This window comes from Aquarana catesbeiana, linkage group LG07 (genome assembly GCF_042186555.1).
Source record: "Aquarana catesbeiana isolate 2022-GZ linkage group LG07, ASM4218655v1, whole genome shotgun sequence".
NCBI classification, from domain to species: Eukaryota; Metazoa; Chordata; class Amphibia; order Anura; family Ranidae; genus Aquarana; species Aquarana catesbeiana.
Genome location: NC_133330.1, coordinates 121,866,349 through 121,882,456, shown reverse-complemented (window position 1 = coordinate 121,882,456; position 16,108 = coordinate 121,866,349). Strand labels below are relative to the sequence as shown.

At 45.2% G+C, this 16,108-nt stretch overlaps 1 protein-coding gene across 2 annotated transcripts in view; it reads left to right on the top strand.

Moving 5' to 3' along the window:
• Nucleotides 1–16,108, top strand: part of CACNA1I (calcium voltage-gated channel subunit alpha1 I) — a 3,871,666-nt gene that overhangs the window by 1,421,835 nt on the left and 2,433,723 nt on the right. The gene's annotated exons all lie outside the window — the stretch shown is intronic.

The following is a 16,108-nucleotide window of genomic DNA, read 5'->3' as shown; positions in this document are numbered from 1 at the left end:
CTGTCTGAGACACTTACCTTTGTTAGCCCATGTAAGCGGAAGATCTCCCAAGCAAAAATAGAAGCCAGTTCCTTAGAAGTAGGCAACTTCTTGAGTGGAATACAATGCGACATTTTCGAGAACTGGTCAACCACCATAAGGATAACTGTGTTGCCCTGGGAGTTGGGTAACTCCACAATGAAATCCATAGACAGGTGGGTCCAGGGCCTCCCTCCATTGGGTATGGGTTGTAGGAGGCCCACTGGAAGGCGTCGTGGAGTCTTACTCTGAGCACACATGGAACAGGCAGCTACAAAGTCGGTTACATCAGCACGTAGACTAGGCCACCAGAATTGTTGGGAAATGGCCCAAAAAAGTTGATTCTTCCCAGGGTGGCCAGCAGCCTTGGGAGAATGCTAAGTCTGGAGCACAGCAGTATGGAGACTCTCAGGAACAAAGCAGCGGTCACAAGGATTCTCAGGAGGAGCATTGACCTGTGCAGCAAGAACTTTGTCACCCAAAGGAGAAGTAAGACTGGTGCGAACCATAGCCAGAATACGATCAGGAGGAATTACAGGAAATGGAAACGAATCCATCTTGGAAGTGGAGGAAAATTATCGTGACAAGGCGTCAGCCCTTACATTCTTAGTACCGGGTAAGAATGAGACAATGTAATTAAAACTCGACAAGAAAAGAGCCCATCGCACCCTTCAGGGAGAGAGGCGCTTAGCCTCAGACAAGAATGTGAGATTCTTATGGTCAGTAAGAATGAGAACCGGCACAGTGGTACCTTCAAGGAGATGTCTCCATTCTTTCAGGGCTAAAATGATTGCTCTCTGTCACCAATCTTGTAATTGCACTCTGCCGATGACAATTTCTTGGAAAAGTAGCCACTCGGATGCATAGCGCACTCAGAGTTAGGACGTTGAGACAGAAGCAGAAGTTGAAACTCCAGTCTCAGAAGCATCAACTTATAGAATAAAAGGCAACATAGGATCAGGGTGTGCCAACACAGGAGCAGAAACAAAGGCAGCCTTAAGACTCTCAAAGGCCTTAATGGACTAACCAACTCTGTGGATTGCCGTCTTTCCTGGTCATATTGGTCAGGGGCTTGACCAGAGACGAGAAGTTACGAATAAACTTCTGATAATAGTTGGTAAAGCCAAGAAAACGCTGCAGAGGACGTAATCCCATGGGTCAAGGCCACTGTAGGACCGCTGAAAGTTTCTCTGGGTCCATCGAAAAACCAGCGGTGGAAATGACAGCCCAGGAATTTAACCTGTTCACAATGGAATTCGCACTATTCCAATTTACAATAGAGATTGTTCTCTCTTAGTCTCTGAAGCACACAACAGACATCTGTGTGGTGGCTTTCCAGGGACTTGGAAAAAATGAGGATATCGTTGAGATAAACCACCACACATAACTGCAACAAGTCTCAGAGGACATCGTTAATGAACTCCTGGAAAACTGCCGGAGCGTTACAAAGGCCAAAAGGCATTACGAGATACTCATAATGACCTGATCTGGTATTAAACGCAGTTTTCCACTCGTCGCCCTCCTTAATCCTGACGAGATTGTATGCCCCTCTCAAATCAAGCTTCGTGAAAACCGTTGCTCCCTTGAGGCGGTCAAATAACTCCGTAATAAACTGAATGGGATAGGCATTCTTAATCGTGAAACGATTGACACCCCTATAATCGATACAAGGTCTCAGCTCACCACTCGTCTTCTTCACAAAAAAGAAACCAGCACCAGCAGGAGACGAGGATTTGCGGATGAAACCTCGAGAAAGTGCGTCTGCAACATACTACTCCATGGCATTATCCTCCAAGACCGACAAAGGGTAAACCCGGCCAGGAGGGGGTATGGCACCAGGTTGAAGGTCAATTGCGCAATCATACGACCGGTGTGGAGGCAAAGTACCGGCTTGACCTTTGTCAAAGACATCTCTAAAATCGTGGTACTCCTCCGGCAGGGAGGAGAGTGAAGAGGTGCACAGGACCTTGGCTACCTTCTGGAAGCATCTCTCAGTGCACTGTGGGACCAGGACAGAACCTCAGCACGGTGCCAATCAAAAGAAGGGTTGTGCCTCTGTAACCAAGAATAACCAATAACGAGCGGAAACTTAGGTGAGGAAATAACTTTGAATTGGATTATCTTATGGTGAAGGGCCCCTACGCCCCTATGGCCATGGACAACGGAACAGTCTCATGAGTCACATGGGCAGGCTGTAGAGGTCTCCCGTCAAGAGCCTCAATGGCAAGTGGAGTGTCATGCAGCTGCAGCGGAATCGAGTGCTTCGATACAAAGGCAGCATCAATGAGCAGGCCTGCAGCCCCAGAGTCGATTAGAGCCTGTATCTCATCGGATGACTCAACCCAAGACAGGGTACCAGAAACCAGGGGCTTATCTTTCTGGGAAACTGGAGATGAAACAACACCACTTAAGGTCTGTCTGTGACAGGACCTTAAGGTTCGGGCGTTCCCTGGACGGGTAGGACAAGACTTCAAAAACTGACCAGCCTGGCCACAATAAAGGCACAATCTCTCTCTCCTCCTCCTAAGGGCTCTCTCATCTGCAGAGAGATACGTGAAGCCCAAGTGCATGGGTACATCTTCACAGACCGACTTGGTACCAGGAGGCAAGGGAGGTGAGGGAGGCACGGGTGGGACTGCAAAGCTCGGAGACAAATGTACAGGAGGCTTGCGCCAGTGCTTCTTAAAAGAGAGTCTTTCTCTGAGTCTGGAGTCAATGAGGATGGCAAATGTGATCAACCTCTACAGCTCAGTGGGTATATCTCGGGCTGCTATCTCATCCTTGATGTTATCCGAGCGACCATGAGAGAAGGCAGCCATGAGGGCCTCATTGTTTCAAGCAACCTCTGCTGCCAGAGTACGGAATTCAATGGCGTAATCGCCAACAGTTCTCGTACTCTGTTTGATGGACATGAGGCTCTTGGCAGCAGAAGCGGAGCGTGCGGGAAGGTCAAATACCCTTTTGAAGGAAGCCACAAATTATGGGTAACTCAGGACTAGGGATGAGCCAAACACCCCCCTGTTCGGTTCGCACCAGAACTTGCGAACAGGCAAAAAATTTGTTTGAACACGCGAACACCATTAAAGTCTATGGGACACGAACATGAATAATCAAAAGTGCTCATTTTAAAGGCTTATATGCAAGTTATTGTCATAAAAAGTGTTTGGGGACCTGGGTCCTGCCCCAGGGGACATGGATCAATGCAAAAAAAAGTTTTAAAAACGGACGTTTTTTTGGGAGCAGTGATTTTAATAATGGTTAAAGTGAAACAATAAAAGTGTAATATCCCTTTAAATTTCGTACCAGGGGGTGGTCTATAGTATGCCTGTAAAGGGGCGCATGTTTCCCGTGTTTAGAACAGTCTGACAGCAAAATGACATTTCAAAGGAAAAAAAGTCATTTAAAACTACTTGCGGCTATTAATGAATTGCCGGTCCGACACTACACATAAACGTTCATTGATAAAAACGGCATGGGAATTCCCCACAGGGGAACCTTGAACCAAAATTAAAAAAAAAAAATTACGTGGGGGTCCCCCTAAATTCCATACCAGGCCCTTCAGGTCTGGTATGGATATTAAGGGGAACCCCGGCCAAAATTTAAAAAAAAATGGCGTGGGGTCCCCCTAAAAATCCATAACAGACCCTTATCCGAGCACGCAACCTGGCAGGCCGCAGGAAAAGAGGGGGGGACAAGAGAGTGCTCCCCCTCCTGAACCATACCAGGCCACATGCCCTCAGCATTGGGAGGGTGCTTTGGGGTAGCCCCCCAAAACACCTTGTCCCCATGTTGATGAGGACAAGGGCCTCATCCCCACAACCCTGGCCGGTGGTTGTGGGGGTCTGCGGGCGGGGGGCTTATCGGAATCTGGAAGCCCCCTTTAACAAGGGGACCCAAAGATCCCGGCCCTCCCCCCTGTGTGAAATGGTAAGGGGGTACTTGTACCCCTAACATTTCACTAAAAAACTGTCAAAAATGTTAAAAATGACAAGAGACGGTTTTTGACAATTCCTTTATTTAAATGCTTCTTCTTGTGGGCATCCAAGTTGTCAGTCCTTTAAAGACCGCCTAGCTGTCAGTGTAGATAGTGACATGGGAAAAAGGATCCTCTTTAAGAGTCATCACTGCATACTGACTGGATCCTCCAATTCCGGTCTCCTGCAGGACTGTATCTGTACTCGGGTTGTAGGATGCTGCTGTCCATCGGTGCCCAGACAAGGTGACTATGGCTGAACCATCAGTGAACCACACTGACTCTTTCATGTCTTCTAAAAGAGATTAAAAAGGGTGGAGCCTTTTGAATTGGGGATGACTGCAGCATATGAATTTCTTTTTCTGGCTGAGTGCTGGTAAAAGTAACAAGCCCTGCCAATTGTTTTGAAATGTCTCTGACACCCCCAGCTGCAATAACCCCTCTTTCTTGAAGGTACCACTTCCATTTCATCAATGTTTGGTTCTGAGCTACAGCTGCCCTAGTGGTCAGTCCATTATCTCTCATCCATCCTGTTATTGGCAATGCAGAATGGATGGTGACTGTGTCCTTTCATGTAATGTATCTCTTCTGTGCTCCTGCCAGTTGCTTGGACCAAAATCCAATGGGTATTGCTCTCTGTTCTTTCTTTTCATTTGGCTGCCACAGACTCCAAGATATGGTACCACCCTGCTCCACTACATCCAGCTGAAAAATGACTTTTTTGACAGCAAAGATTGTGGTCTGCTGGTCTGAACCCCATGAGAAAGTATTTTTTCTGGTGACATTTTATATAGGCCTGAGGATCAGTCCAAGATGTGGGATGAATGATTTCCAGAATCCCACAACTCCAATGAACTTCTGTACCTCCTTTTTGGTAGTAGGGGGCAACAGTGCCTGAATAGTTTGCACAGTTGTCTCTGGAATTTTCCTCTGTGGCCCAGTCCACCTCATTCCTAGGAATGGCAGGTCCTTGGACTTTGTCAGGCAATTAGGGGGTTAATATGGCACGCTCTGGATATAGCTATATACATAAAAATATGGGGGGGGAGGGGTTAGGAGAGGATAGAGTAGGGCAACGTTGGGGGATGGGAGAACTTGATGGTAATGTTAAATGTTTCACTTCAAGTCCAGGCATTGGTCCATGTGAGGATAATAAGGTGCTGCGCATATAAAAGGCTGCCAGTCCATAAAAGCTAGAAGGAGCTCTGGAACAAAACAAGAGTAAAAAAGGACAGCGCCCTTTTACAACAAATTTATTACTTACAGTTGATTAAAAACATTCACATTTGAGCAGATAAATTCCAGCATAATAGGTAGTAAGATGGGTTCATCTGCATGTTCCCGAATAATGAGGGTCTCACGGGCCGATGGAGGCTGTCCTATGTCCTGGGTCCTGTGGCTTTCCGGCGGTGCTGTTGGTACTCAGCGCCTCTGGTTGGCTGGGATGCAGTAGGGTGATGCTCCACGTTGTAGTGGTGTCCTCACCTCCGGGAACAGGGTCAGGCGGGCGGTGCTTCGCGTTCGGAGCTCCTTCATCAGGCTATGCACCGCCTGACCCTGTTCCTGGAAGTGAGGACACCACTACAATGCAGAGCATCACAGAGCATCCCCCATCTGCGTCCCAGCCACCCGGAAGCGCTGAGTACCCATAGCACCGCCGGAAAGCCACAGGACCTAGGACATAAGACACCCTCTATTGGCCCATAAGACCCTCATCATTCGGGAACATGCGGATGAACCCATCTTACTGACTATTATGCTTGAATTTATCTGCTCAAATGTGAGTGTTTTTAATCCACTGTAATAAATTTGTTGTAAAACACGCTGCACTTAGAGGGCGCTGTCCTTTTTTTCTCTTGGCTTGGACTTTGTCTCTGTTGATAGCCCACCCTCTGTTCTCCATGTGTTGTATCAGCGAGTGCAGTGCTTCAGTTACATCTTCTTTTGTCCCAGAAATCATTATGTTATCGATTTAGTGAAACACAGCGACTTTCAAATTCAGGGTACCTAAATCTCCGTCCATATCAAATCATTGGAGAATGAAGGTAGCCTCGAGGAAGGACAGTGAAAGTGTACTGGTGGCCATCCCACACATAAGCAAACTGGTCCTGATGCTCTGGGTCTATCAAAAATTGAAAAGAAGGTATTAGCCAGGTCTATCACAGCTTGATATTCTCCTGCCTCTTTAGCAGATTTCTCAATGATTAAGATCATATCAAGCTCAGCTGACTTCAATGGAGGTGCCACTTTGTTTAGACCTCTGTAATCCACAGTCATTCTATATGTCAGATCAGGACATTTCTTTACTGGAAACATCCAGAGACGAGAAAGGACTTACAGCAGGTCTAAGGATCTCCACTCTCAACAGTTCTTGAGTAGTCTCCCAAATTTTTTTATGGCCTCCAGGAAGTCTGTACTGCTTGAGACTGACTGGCTTCTCTGGTGGCGGGATGTAGACAGGGGTCTATTTCCCATTACCTTTTACCACAGCCTTTAACTCCCTAACCAGATATGTTTTATCAAGATACTTGAATGTGAATGTACCCGTATCAGTCTGAATTGACTTACCTTGAAGTATATCTATCCCAATAATTTTTTGGGTAACTCTGATACCAAAACATTTGTCCAAAATCCTGGCCCATTGACAATAGCCAATTTCAGCCATGTCCTAACTGCTGATGTGGTTTGCCCTCCTAGATCTTCTACATAAATAATTTCTCCTTTGTAATGGGAAGGATTTCCTTGCAAAAGTGTAACTTCAGTTCCAGTATCAACTAAAGCCAACACATGTGTGGGAGAAGATGACTTCCTCCACCGTACAGTGACAGGTGCATATGGGCGTCGATCTCCTTCTGTCACTGTCCTAACTGTTATTACAGGAGACCCACCTTCCCTTCATAAAAAATAAGGAACCTCCCAATCCCCTTTTCTGAGTCTCTCTAACTCCTCCCCAGGATAAAGGGATTTGGGTTTGGGTTCATTTGCAGTTTTAGGGCTAACGGGAGGGGTCTGTTCTGTTTTTTCTAAATCCAGGCTGATGTTATCTTCACCAGGAGGAGTGTTCCTAACCTTGACAGTTTTCTGCAGTAGAAATCCCATCCATCTTCTGAAGGCAGGTACACCTACCTTTAGTAGGTCCACCACCTTTGTTTCCTAGGGATAACTAGCCTGGTTTTCTCTTCACCTTCTGTCTTCTCTACCATATTCCCTTTCTTCTCTTCTTTTCTGCCTGTTTTCTTCCTGTTTTCTTCCTGTCTGGCCTTGACTTTATCTGCTGCCCAGACAGGTATTGTTTTAGTCTCCTCTAGCTCCCCCAACTGGCTTAAACGTGTAGTGGCTTCATGAATCTTGCTTTTTAATCCCAGGCCTCCCAGCAAGGACAATAAAGGAGCCCTGAGATTAAGTGGAGCAGACTTCATTAGCTTAGAGCGCAGAGTAGACAAAGGGTTTCATATCTGGACCCATCTATTCTGTAAACGTATTTATTCCGGTTATACAAACCATCTCACGTAACCGGGACATACCCTCTCCTATTGTTTTCCAGGAGTAGGTATTTTCCAGGTCACTAGGATTAGCATATACTCAGACTACCCCATCTCTCACGAGGTCTAACAGTGAAAAATTCACTGTAAACTCTCTGGCTTTTCGCATGGCTTGACGCAATTGTGGATCATGGGTTAACACTCCCATAGCCACTGCTTCTTTGCCTGACAAAACAACACTGTCCACCCTTCATCCCACAAACGTAGGAGCCAACTCAATAGGGGTTTCCCGGACCTCTGTTTGTATTATTTTGCCAGCTCATGGAGTTCAGTTTGTGTAAACTCCCTTACTTATTTAAATTCCACATCTCTGGGGTTGCGATAATGCACCTCCCCAATCTGCCATATCCTCTCTATCATGTTGCCTTTTACAATGCGTAGTAATGAGAGGTCTGGCATACTTTTTCTTTCCCACTAGCAGATCATCATCTGAAATATCAAACTCTATCTCCTCATCCTCACTATCATTTGAAAAGAGCACATTCTCACAATCCCAGTTTTGAAATGTGACAATGGCATGCACCCTGGCTTTACTAACAGGTTTATGGCCCTTCCATTTCCTTAAGGTATTCATTGCTTTTGTCATGAGGGCTGCACGCCGCTCTTGCCAATCATCAGCCTGACTAGCACTTGAACGTACACACTCTGCCTCTGCCTTCTCTCTCCTTTGTGATTCCTTATAGAGAGCATGAAGAACATACCAACCCACTGTGGACGCTGTCCTCTTCTCTGCTTTACTTAAATCCAACCTCTTAAGGCTAAAATCTACAAAATTATCTGAGACTTCATCACCTCAAGTCTTATTCAAGGGAGAAGCATGCTTTGCAAATTCTTTAGCAAGATCCTCCCACTCAGTGTATCTGGCCCAGATAGGCAAGCTGCACACTCCCTTCTGGATGCCAGAAACCTCTGCAGCTTTACTTTTCCTAAAAATCTTATGCAGCACTTTTATCTAGCACAAGCAACACAACACACCACAGAAAAATAGGTCTGCTTCAGTTGAACTTTAATGCAATATCGTGGCCATGAGCCCCCAATGGTTTTGCTTTGGTCTATTAAGGTTACTTTGAGTTATAAGCAAGGAAGCTTAGACCTCTGCAGGGTAATAATGTGCTTTTACTAAACAAAAATGCCTCACATACTAAACTATTACAATATTAGGAATACATGACAAGACTGACAGATATACCTATAACAAGCAAGATCCCTAGCAAATAAGCAAAAATTATGGTCTATACCAGGGCTCTCCAAACCATGACCCTCCAGTTGTTCAGGAACTATAATTCCCAGCATGCCTAGTCATGTCTGGCCTGTGAATGTCAGAGTTTTACAATGTCTCATAATCTCCATAGGCAACAAGGACCCCAGGCTTCTATAAGCAGTTGATGGAGATCAGCAAAAGCGTCTTCAGGTATAGCTTCTTCTGGTTGGTCTATAGCTTCTTCTGGTTGGTCTAAAGACCTTCCTTAGTGTTAAGTCATTATGGAGTGCTCCTGTCAGCCTATGCCTGTCGACCTTTTATTGGGAAAATTTACCATCCCCACATGGGTGTGGCCCCTTTCCCAATATGTGTGTTTCAATTAGAGTGCCATTCTCAAATTCTACCTCAAGATGGCACTATGGCATCATATATGCCATAGGTCATATATGTCAGGTTGACAAGCTATTGTTGACCAAGGTTACAAACTTGTTTACCGTAGTTACAGAACAATAAACTGAACCTTTGCTGTAAACAGTTGGAGTTAGTAGAGTACACTTGAAATGAACAGTCAAATAAAGGTTCAACAGTAACTCCCAGAATAAACAACAGTAGAACAACGGTGACCAATTCTGGCCTATGGCTGCAGGTCAGAAAAAGGGTAGAAGAATGAGCAATTATGTAGTCAATCTACTCACTGCTTCCTCCTGACGCCACAGCCCCTTTTTAGCAGTTACTTAACCCCTTCCCAACCAGCCGCCGTAGTTGGCAGTAGGCACTGCTGTCTGTGTAAACACACAAATCCCAGTTCTCTCAGGGGAGAGGAGACAGATCGTATGCTCCTACTAAGTAGAACACCGATTGATCTCCTCCCCTAGTCAGTCCCATCCTCCCACAGTTAGAACACACCTAGGGAACACAGTTAACCCCTTGATTGCCCCTAGTGTTAACCCCTTCCCTGCCAGTGATATTTATACAGTAATCAGTGGCTATTTTTAGCTCTGATCGCTGTATAAATGTCAATGGTCCCAAAAAGTGTCAAAAGTGTGCAATCTGTCCGCTGCAATGTCGCAGTCATGATAAAATCGCTGATCGCCGCCATTACTAATAAAAAATAAAAAAATAAAAATATGCCTTAATTCTATCCCCTATTTTGTAGACGCTATATCTTTTGCGCAAACCAATCAATAAACGCTTATTGCGATTTTTTTTTTTACCAAAAATATGTAGAAGAATACATATCGGCCTTGCCTGATGAAGACATTTTTTTTTAAATTTGGGATATTTGTTATAGCACAAAATGTGTTTTTTTTTTTTTTTTTCAAAATTGTTGCTCTTTTTTTGTTTATAGCATAAAAAATAAAAACCTCTGAGGTGATCAAACACCACCAAAAGAAAGCTCTATTTGTGGGGAAAAAAAGAACATCAATTTTGTTTGGGTACAACGTTGCACGACTGCGCAATTGTCAGTTAAAGCGACTCTGGGCTGAAGTGGTTATTATAGACTGTATGTAATACTCAAATCAACAACCTAGTCTCTAAGTGCAAAAGAGTTCTTAGGTGTTATGAGGTCAAATAACTGGCCACATGTTCCTGTCCCTTGTGGGGGAGAAAAGGGTAGTTCTGATGTTGAAGTCTTGAATCTTTAGCTAGCACAATTGTTGGGGCCCAAAGTAATAGTGCAGTATTTACATCCAGTAGCACCCATGTTTAACCCCTTCCCGTCGACCGTACGCACAGCTGCATACTCGGCTTTCGGGGGTTATACCGGGATGATGCCCGCAGCTGCAGGCATCATCCCGGTACCGTTGTTTCGAGCGGGCGATCGGCTACCCGTATATAACAACCAATGCGGCTAAAAGCCGCTCGGCTGTTATACCGGAGGAGCGGGAGGGGACATACCCCCCCTCCCGCCGCCTCCCGCCGCTCTTACCGGGCCTCCCGTGCGATCGGGAGGCCCGGTGTCCAATCGTCTGCCTCCGGCGGCTGTGGGCGGGCTGGAACAAAGCCGTGGGCGGCTTCGTTCCAGCCTTCTCAATGTAAACGCAGAAGCGACGTCATGACGTCACTTCCCGTTTACTCGGCTGCCAATGGCGCCAAATTTAAAAAAATACACAGTATTCAGAATCGCTGTTTTCGGCGATCTGAATACTTTGAAGTGTAAAGGAGGGATGGGGGGTCTTTTAGACCCCCCATCCCTCCATAAAGAGTACCTGTCACCACCTATTACTGTCACAAGGGATGTTTACATTCCTTGTGACAGCAATAAAAGTATAAAAATAAATAAAATAAATATAAAAAAAAAATTTTAAAGCGCCCCCGTCCCCGCGAGCTCGCGCAGCGAAGAAAACGCACACGGAAGTCGCGCACGCATATGTAAACGGTGTTCAAATAACACATGTGAGGTATCGCCGCGATCGTCAGAGCGAGAGCAATAATTTTAGCCCTAGACCTCCTCTGTAACTCTAACCTGGTAACCATAAAAAAATTTAAAGCGTCGCCTATGGAAATTCATAGCTACCATAGTTTGTCGCCATTCCACGAGTGCGTGCAATTATAAAGCCTGACATGTTTGGTATCTATTTACTCGGCGTAACATCATCTTTCACATTATACAAAAAAATTGGGGTAACTTTACTGTTTGGATTTTTTAAAATTCGTGGAAGTGTCCCTTTTCCAAAAATTTGCTTTAAAAAACACCGCTGCACAAATACCGTGTGATATAAAATATTGCAACAATCTCCATTTTATTCTCTAGATTCTCTGCTAAAAAATATATATATAATGTTTGGGGGTTCTAAGTAATTTTCTAGCAAAAAATATGGATTTTAACTTGTAAACACCAAATTTCAAAAATAGGCTTAGTCATGAAAGGGATAACAGAGGTCTCCTCATAGAGCTTTAATGGGTGAGGCAAGGTAAAGGTGTCTGCATGCAGTGTCCTAGGTACAAATAGGGTGGGCAGATGCCTGCTCACCAGACCAGACGATATCAAGCTCAAGGGAGGGTGTGGAGATCCTGCCACAGGTTCCTGCTGATGTTTGACCGCACTCTCTTAAAGGCTACTGCTCGACTGGATCTGCAAAGCAGGTACCGATGATGATCATGCGACTGTCACCAGGCCAACTGGACACTGCCAAACAACAAATGTGTCCGCGCCTGCTCTCTAGACGCGCTCCCTTTCCTCACTGCCCCAAGAGCCTCTCTGGACTTCTTTAGCATGGGAGAAGCTCTGACCTTAGATCGGGCGTCCTGGAGCAGTAGGCTAGGTGCCTGATTATTTGCATTGACCACTGTGGCAGGAACCAAAAGAGTAAAAAACAAACTTTCAATGCTGCTTTTAGGTGTGGCCTCACACCTGTTTTGGTCTTTAGAAGCATCCTTCTTGAAGGTGGATGGTCAGTTCAGCATATGTTTTCATGCTATAGTAACCCAGTGACCTTAAGCTGCAAATGACCACATTCTACATCTCCCCTGACTGCCAATTTCATTGAAATCATTTCAGTATACAGTAGAGTAAAAAGGACTGTCATCCAGAAGATGATGTGCTTTGAGTCTGTGGAGCTGTCAAATTCACAACGTAAGGGAAAAAAGAAAAAAAACAGTGCGCTAAGAAATGTGTAATGCAAAAATAACGTGAACTTTTGACTTTGAAAAGCAGCAATTCAAAGTATATGACACGCATATACCAAATCAAAAATAAGTAAACACCTGAATCGCGCTAATATATAACCATAAAAATTATTTTGAAAATCTCAATTAGGAATACCATATACCCATATAGACTGGATTGCTGAGATGCATAGAGTCAAATGGGTATATAAGCTATATTAAATAATATAAATCTCTGTGATCGCTAATGATGTGATCTATAACCAAATTAAATACATAATAACAAAATGAAAGTCTCTGAATAGATAATATAGATTGTCCACCCGTGCAAAACAAAAGGAACAGCATAAAAGTCCACACAAAGAAGGGTCTTCAACTGTTGTATAGCGAAAAATTTGTGATCCACCACCAGTGTAGAAGGGGTTACTCCTTACCAGACCTAGATGATCCCCCATTACAGAGGATCATAGAAGACATGTCAGCCGTGATGGTAAGTGTATCTCCCGTGCTGGACTACGGCTGTACCTCAGATTGTCACCTTGATCCTTTCACCTTCTTCCAGCTATCCAAAGTGGCCACAGTGAATTCATCCCAGAGGTTTACCAGCACTTGGACAGACTGTTAAGCTTTATTCAAATCTTCTGAGAACTTATGTGCTGGTCTGGTGCCTTGAAGAACCTTTCACCGTGCCCCATGCAGCCCCAGGATTGTCAGTGCAGCCTGCAAGCTTCCTCCACTTCCCAGAGTGGCCATTCTGGGAAGTGGAGGAAACATTGCTGGGGCTGCATGGGGCACAGTGAAAGGTTCTTCAAGTCACCAGACCAGCGCATAAGTTCATAGCATATGATCCTCTGTAATGGGGGATCATCTATGTCTGGTAAGGAGTAACCCCTTCTACACTGGTGGTGGATTACAAATTTTTCGCTATACAACAGTTGAAGACCCTTCTTTGTGTGGACTTTTATGCTGTTACTTTTGTTTTGCACGGGTGGACAATCTATATTGTCTATTCAGAGACTTTCATTTTGTTATTATGTGTTTAATTTGGTTATAGATCACATCATTAGCGATCACAGAGATTTATATTATTTAATATAGCTTTTATACCCATTTGACTCTATGCATCTCAGCAATCCAGTCTTGGGTATATGGTATTCCTAACTGAGATTTTCAAAATAATTTTTTTGGTTATATATTAGCGTGATTCAGGTGTTTACTTAGCCACTTGCCAACCGCCATATAGCAGAATGACGGCGGCAAAGTGGTTTCAATATCCTGACTGGGCATCATATGACGTCCGCAGGATATTGAGCCGCTGCGCACCCCCGGGGGCGCTCATCACGGCGATCGTTGTTGCGGGGTGTCAGTCTCTGACCGAGACTCTTTACCACGTGATCAGCCGTGTCCAATCACGGCTGATCACGATGTAAATAGGAAGAGCCGGTGATCGGCTTTTCCTCACTCGCGTCTGACAGACGCGAGTAGAGGAGAGCCGATCGGCTGCTCTCCTGACAGGGGGGTCTGTGCTGATTGTTTATGAGCACAGCCCCCCTCAGATCTTACCCAGGACCACCAGGGAAGCCGCCCAGGACCACCAGGGAAGCCGCCCAGGACCACCAAGGAAATAAGCTACACTGGACCACCAGGTATGCCCCCTAGCCCCCCAGGGAAATACTAATCAGTGCAAAGGCAGCTGCCAATCAATGCCTACCACTGCCAGTGCCACCAGGGATGCCTATCAGTGCCATGTATCAGTGCTACGTATCAGTGCCCATCAGTGCCACCTATCAGTACCCATCAGTGCCCATCAGTGCCACCCATAAGAACCCATCTTTGCAGCCTTTCAGTGCCCATCAGTGTCACCTATCAGTGCCCATCAGTGCCCACCAGTGCCACCCATGAGTGCCTATCAGTGCCGCCTATCAATGCCCATCAGTACTGCATATCAGTGCCACCCATCAGTGCCGCCTACCATCAGTGCCCATCGTCAGTGCCCGTCAATGCCCGCTTATTGGTGCCACCTCATCACTGCCGCCTTATCAGTGCCTGTCAGTGCCACCTTATCAGTGCCCATCAGTGAAAGAGAAAACTTACTTATTTACAAAATTTTTAAACAGAAACAAAAGCGAAACTTTTATTTTTTTCAAAATTTTCGGTCTTTTTTAATTTGTTTCGCAAAAAATAAAAACTGCAGAAGTGATCAAATACCACCAAAAGAAAGCTCTATTTGTGGGAACAAAATGATAAAAATTTAGTTTGGGTACAGTGTAGCATGACCGCGCAATTGTCATTCAAACTGTGACAGCACTGAAAGCTGAAAATTGGTCTGGGCAGGAAGGTGTCTAAGTGCCCTGTATTGAAGTATTCACAACGTAGTCAGGTGCTTTCTAATTTTGGAACAGCAACTTCAAAAACAGGAAAGTGGACAAAATGTTCTATCATAATGGACCTGTGACATGTATGATGTAGTGCAGAGGTAGGCAACTTTAAAGAGGTGGAGAACAACATGCGAGAAGTCAAAGATCACAGGGCACAGTGTCTCCTCACACCTGATTTAAACCTCTTAATTGCCGCAATACTGTGTCACAACCTCATGCATTGCACGGCAATTATGGGATATCGCCTCCTCACCATCTGTCAAACACTTGTATATCACTTTTCAGAGGAGCAGTAGTAACTGCTGCACTTGTGAATAATGCCCTTAGTTGCATTCGGCAGCAGCGCCCTTCTCGCTCATTCACACATAAAGTTGGGGGTGGTACGGTTTAACTGCGGCTTTACTGCCCCAATCCCACCCCTCTTTAGCTGCTGAGGCAGCAGCAGGAATTAAACCCCCTGTTGCTTTTGGTGGGTGCTACCGCTTGCCAATTGTGACCCATTCAAGTAAATGGGGCCACTCTGAAAGCACCCAGCAACTGCATGCTTCTACAGGGTTCAAGGGTTAAACTTTAACACTGATGTGCTTCAGTTTACCTCCACTGTGGGTGCAGTGCCATAGACTTCTATTAAATCCTGCAGGTGTGATGAACTTTCTGAAACTCCTGCATTCAGAAGAAGTCTGTGACTTAGCTCAGCTAACCTGTAGAAAGGGTGCAGGTACACTGCACTGCACCCGCCATGTGGGTAAACCGCAGTGCATCGGTGTGAAAGCAGCCCTATACTATTATGGCCAGTGCATTGCTTCACGCTGACCTAAAGATTTCTTTTTTCCTGCTGCTGGCACCACTCTGGAGACCGCTAGCCTGGAATAAGATGTGGAGTGCAGTTGGTATCACTCTACATGGAACAAGAGTCAGCACTACAGAGGAGACATCGGCTTATGCAGCTCTTTTTCTCTACTACAGCTACAACTTTACAAGTAGTCCCTCTGCATCTCACTCTGTTTTATGCTCTGGGATGGGTTTGGGTCAGCAAACCCCGACCGTGATCCATACCTCCCAACTGTCCCTGATTTCGGGGGACTGTCCCTGATTTGGAACAAAGTCCCTCTCTCCCTCTTCCCTTCTCATTTGTCCCTCATTTTAGTCTGATCTATATAGTTTTATATAAAATGCACTTTTTATCTTTTAAAAAGTGTTTCCCAGTGCTAAACCTTTCATCCAATTTCTAAATGGCTGCATTTATACATTTCCAAAGCCAAAATAAAGGAATAGTAGTGGTAAAAAGAGCACTACATACTGCTGCTAATAAGCGTCCCTTATTTACATCTTAAAAAGTTGGAAGGTATGCGTGATCTACCAGTCACCTGTCCGCGATCTACAGGTT